The 6017-nt window shown below is 40.0% G+C and overlaps 1 non-coding gene across 1 annotated transcript; it reads left to right on the top strand.

Moving 5' to 3' along the window:
- Nucleotides 1-296: 296 nt before the first annotated feature.
- On the top strand, nucleotides 297-403 carry LOC148296573 (small nucleolar RNA R71). Its single transcript, XR_015834204.1, has one exon. It is a non-coding gene; the product is annotated as a small nucleolar RNA R71 (small nucleolar RNA).
- The last annotated feature ends 5614 nt before the right edge of the window (nucleotides 404-6017 follow it).

Here is a 6017-nt window from a genome sequence, read left to right as displayed (position 1 = left end):
CTTCCTCTTTGCTTCCTAGAGGGCCAGTCACTGCCTGTTGAAGCAAAGAACACATAACATCAAGTTTTGCATTAATCTCATTATTAGTACTTACCTCAGAGACCACAGCTTTCATAGGAGCTCCTCTTCCTTTATTGTAGCTCCATTGTTGAGAGTTGGTACTCAAAGATTCAAAGAGAGTAAAAGCCTCATCTGCTGTTTTGTTCATCAGTCCTTCTCCACTTGTTGCATCTACCATCATCCTTTCGGAATCAAGCAAACCTTCATAGAAAGATTGCATTTGCATCCAACTCTCTATATTGTGGTGTGGGCAAGAACTCATCATCTCCTTGTACCTCTCCCAGCATTCATGAAAAGCTTCTCCTTCTCTTTGTGTGAAACCAAGAATTTCCTTTCTAATCTTGTTAGTCTTTTGAGCTGGAAAGAATTTCTGCAAAAACTTATTAGAAAGCTCATCCCAAGTACGAATTGAAGCATTAGGCAAAGAGTATAACCATGACTTAGCCTTATCTTTTAAACTGAATGGGAATAGCCTCATCTTAATCTGCTCATCATCAAGTCCTTGAATTTTGATTGTAGCACATATTTCAAAGAATTGCTTAACATGCATGTAAGGATCCTCAGTGGTATTACCATAATAAGTTGGAAGAAGATGAATCATACCACTTCTAAGCTCAAACCTGTCAATTGTGAGTTGAGGATAGACGATGCACGAAGGTTGATCAGTGACTTTGGGGATGGAAAATTCACGCAGGGGTTTCCTAGGTTGGACAACAAGCGCACCACCTCCTTCATCATTATTGTTGTTGTTTGGAATCTCTGCCATCTTGCTTGAACCTTCAGATTCGTAGCTCTCAGATTCAGCACTTAAAGAACTATAATTCCTCCTCAAACCAACACGTACAGCAAAAGTTCCTGGTGAAATTGGCTCAGAATCAGATTCGGACATATATGCACACACAAGAAACCAATTAGTGCCTTCAAATGGAGATAACAACTAAAAAGAAAAACAGAATACAGAAATAAAAACCAACGAAAACAAAAACAAAAACACTCAAAGTAATCTAACTATAGCACCATCGTTACCGGTTCCCCGGCAACGGCGCCAAAAACTTGTTGAGCCTATTCCTAACAACTAAAATGAGTTATTAAAAATAGAAACTTCAATTCTCGCAAGTGCACGAACCATTTATAGTATAGCTTATGAAATACGAGGTCGATCCCACGGAGAATGGTAACTTGGTTGCAAGTTAAACTACTTAGAATGATGGAAAAACTGAAAACAAAGAAACAAACTAACTAACAATTGGCAAGGTCTAGGACAGAATCCTAGCACCACACACGCACTCGAATGGGGGGTTTTTGTTGTTTAAATGAAAACAAGAGAATGAAATGGAAGTGCTGGAAGTAAACAATGGCAGCAATGAACAAGTTGTGAAACAATGATTGAGAAGTGTTAGAGCCTTGGAATCTACCACTAGTCTTCCTATCCAAGTTATGAATGCATAGAAATTGACTCAAGCTTCATTAACAATAGATTATCGCATACAAGCCTATGGTATCTAGCTGCAGGATGCATGATTCTCCTAAGGCATGTAATTGTGCATGGTATCTACACAACACGTGATCTCTAATATGCAACCTAAGCATGGTATCTACTTAGAATAAAGCATATAAGAGTCATTAAGTTCCTTGAGAATATGATAATCACACAAGTCCTAGAACATGGTATCTGTCCTAGTCAACCTATGGTTATTAACCCCTTGAATGATTCTTAGGCCATTCATGTGTTGCTTGTGAAAGGAGAGTAGAATTGGTGAATCTAAACCCCTTCCCAACCTGTGCTAGATGCATAAAATCCTAGTTAGCTACTCCAAGAAAACATACATCAAGCACATAATAAGCTGGAGATTAACAACTTGATAATGAAAGCAAGGAAATCAATTAACTATGAAATCATCCATAACATTGAATATTCATGACTAGGGCTTCATCCTAAGCCCTAACAAAATGGATTAGTTAAACATAATTATGAATACAGAAGATAAGAAATACATAGGTAGAATAAAGAGAATAGAAGAACTAGCTGGTGGCAGCAAGGTAGTTTCCAGGACAGCTCCCAGCTCTCCCTCCTTTGCAGCTAGCTCTCTCTCTCTCTTTGTGGTGAATCTGAATGTGTGTATGGAAGTAATGGATGAAGTGAATTGTGTCTGGGATGTGGAATGGAAGTGGTATTTATAGGGAGAAGGAAAGGGGAATTCTGAATTGAATATGACTAATGCATACAACACTTGTATTTAGATAATCAGAATTGGTTGCTGCACTAATAAATCCCACCAGCAGCCATAGGTCATCTTCATGTCAGCATGATCAAGCATCCATCCAGAAACCAATAGCTCATGCCTAGCTCACCATGACCAAGCATCCATCAGCTCATCCTCATGTCAGCATGATGTGTATTTTGATGGGCTCACGGATTGGGTTTGGCTGAATCCAAATATGACTTTAAGATATCCATTTTGAAGTTCAGAATGTCTCTGATCCAACCACACAAGTATTGGCCCAATCCAAGCTCGGATGAAGAAGATAAGTCCGAAATGAACTTCTAACTCAATATCCAGTTTTTGCACGTTTTGCACCATTTTGCTTCAAAAGCAATCTCTTGCTGCCTTCAACCTATAGAACACACAAACATAGGTAAGTGACTTGAAATAAAGAGAAACTAAACAAAATTACTAAGTAACGAAGGCATGCAAATGTGTGAAATTATGAACTTATCATGAGTGAAATCCAATCGCTAGAAGTATGGAATACACCAACCACTCCAATTAAGAACGAACTGCCGTTGAACTTGAATTGTACAATTTCTCACACCTATTGATTTCGGATCGAACCCCAAACTTGGGCAACATCATAATACGGTGGGAGGAGTCATTTGGTGAGTTTTGAGTGAAATCCAATCGCTAGAAGTATGGAATACAGCAACCAATCCAATTAGGAATGAACTGCCGTTGAACTTGAATTGTCCAATTTGTCACACTTATTGATTTCGGATCGAGCCCAAAACTTGGGCAACATCATAATATGGTGGGAGGAGTCATTTGGTGAGTTTTGAGTGAAATCCAATCGCTAGAAGTACGGAATACACCAACCACTCCAATTAGGAACGATCTGCCGTTGAACTTGAATTGTCCAATTTCTCACACTTATTGATTTCGGATCGAGCCCAAAACTTGGGCAACATCATAATATGGTTGGAGGAGTCATTTGGTTAGTATTGAGTGAAATCCAATCGCTAGAAGTATGGAACACACCAACCACTCCAATTTGGAACGAACTGCCGTTGAACTCTAATTGTCAAATTTGGAAGACCTATTGAATTCGGATTGAGCCCAAAACTTGGGCAACATCATAATATGGTGGGAGGAGTCATTTGGTTAGTTTTGAGTGAAATCCAATCGCTAGAAGTATCGAATACACCAACCACTGCAATTAGGAACGAACTGCCGTTGAACTTGAATTGTCCAATTTGGAACACCTATTGATTTCGGATCGAGCCCAAAACTTGGGCAACATCATAATATGGTGGGAGGAGTCATTTGGGGTGTTTTGAGTGAAATCCAATCGCTAGAAGTATGGAATACACCAACCACTCCAATTAAGAACGAACTGCCGTTGAACTTGAATGGTCCAATTTCTCACACCTATTGATTTCGGATCGAACCCAAACTTGGGCAACATCATAATATGGTGGGAGGATTCATTTGGTGAGTTTTGAGTGAAATCCAATCGCTAGAAGTATGGAATACACCAACCACTCCAATTAGGAACGAACTGCGGTTGAACTTGAATTGTCCAATTTCTCACACCTATTGATTTCGGATCGAGCCGAAAACATGGGCAACATCATAATATGGTGCGAGGAGTCATTTGGTGAATTTTGAGTGAAATCCAATCGCTAGAAGTATGGAATACACCAACCACTCCAATTAGGAACGAACTGCCGTTGAACTTAAATTGTCCAATTTCGCACACCTATTGATTTCGGATCGAGCCCAAAACTTGGGCAACATCATAATATGGTGGGAGGAGTCATTTGGTGAGTTTTGAGTGAAATCCAATCGCTAAAAGTATGGAATACACCAACCACTCCAATTAGGAACGAACTGCCGTTGAACTTGAATTGTCCAATTTGGAACACCTATTGATTTCGGATCGAGCCCAAAACTTGGGCAACATCATAATATGGTGGGAGGAGTCATTTGGTGAGTTTTGAGTGAAATCCAATCGCTAGAAGTATGGAATACACCAACCACTCCAATTAAGAACGAACTGCCGTTGAACTTGAATTGTCCAATTTCTCACACCTATTGATTTCGGATCGAACCCCAAACTTGGGCAACATCATAATATGGTGGGAGGAGTCATTTGGTGAGTTTTGAGTGAAATCCAATCGCTAGAAGTATGGAATACACCAACCACTCCAATTAGGAACGAACTGCGGTTGAACTTGAATTGTCCAATTTCTCACACCTATTGATTTCGGATCGAGCCCAAAACATGGGCAACATCATAATATGGTGCGAGGAGTCATTTGGTGAATTTTGAGTGAAATCCAATCGCTAGAAGTATGGAATACACCAACCACTCCAATTAGGAACGAACTGTCGTTGAACTTAAAGTGTCCAATTTCGCACACCTATTGATTTCGGATCGAGCCCAAAACTTGGGCAACATCATAATATGGTGGGAGGAGTCATTTGGTGTGTTTTGAGTGAAATCCAATCGCTAGAAGTACGGAATACACCAACCACTCGAATTAGGAACGAACTGCCGTTGAACTTGAATTGTCCAATTTCTCACACCTACTGATTTCGGATTGAGCCCAAAACTTGGGCAAGATCATAATATGGTTGGAGGAGTCATTTGGTTAGTATTGAGTGAAATCCAATCGCTAGAAATATGGAATACACCAACCACTCCAATTAGGAACGAACTGCCGTTGAACTTGAATTGTCCAATTTGGAACACCTATTGATTTCGGATTGAGCCCAAAACTTGGGCAACATCATAATATGGTGGGAGGAGTCATTTAGTGAGTTTTGAGTGAAATCCAATCGCTAGAAGTATGGAATACACCAACCACACCAATTAGGAACGAACTGCATTTGAACTTGAATGGTCCAATTTCTCACACCTATTGATTTCGGATCGAGCCCCAAACTAGGGCAACATCTTAATATGGTGGGAGGAGTCATTTGGTGAGTTTTGAGTGAAATCCAATCGCTAGAAGTCTGGAATACACCAACCACTCCAATTAGGAACGAACTGCCGTTGAAATTGAATTCTCCAATTTCTCACACGTATTGATTTCTGATCGAGCCCAAAACTTGGGCAACATCGTAATATGGTGGGAGGAGTCATTTGGTGAGTTTTGAGTGAAATCCAATAGCTAAAAGTATGGAATACACCAACCACTCCAATTAGGAACGAATTGCCGTTGAACTTGAATTGTCCAATTTCTCACACCAATTGATTTCGGATCAAGCCCAAAACTTGGGCAACATCATCATATGGTGGGAGGAGTCATTTGGATAGTTTTCAGTGAAATCCAATCGCTAGAAGTATGGAATACACCAACCACTCCAATTAGGAACGAACTGCCGTTGAAATTGAATTGTCCAATTTCTCACACGTATTGATTTCTGATCGAGCCCAAAACTTGGGCAACATCATAATATGGTGGGAGGAGTCATTTGGTGAGTTTTGAGTGAAATCCAATCGCTAAAAGTATGGAATACACCAACTACTCCAATTAGGAACGAATTGCCGTTGAACTTGAATTGTCCAATTTTTCACACCAATTGATTTTGGATCAAGCCCAAAACTTGGGCAACATCATCATATGGTGGGAGGAGTCATTTGGTTAGTTTTCAGTGAAATCCAATCGCTAGAAGTATGGAATACACCAACCACTCCAATTAGGAACTAACTGCCGTTGAACTTGAATGGTCCAA

Source organism: Prunus avium, chromosome 2 (assembly GCF_965620075.1).
Source record: "Prunus avium chromosome 2, drPruAviu1.hap1.1, whole genome shotgun sequence".
NCBI lineage: Eukaryota > Viridiplantae > Streptophyta > Magnoliopsida > Rosales > Rosaceae > Prunus > Prunus avium.
The sequence above is the reverse complement of the archived record's forward strand: the minus strand, read 5'-3'. Positions and strand labels throughout refer to the sequence as shown.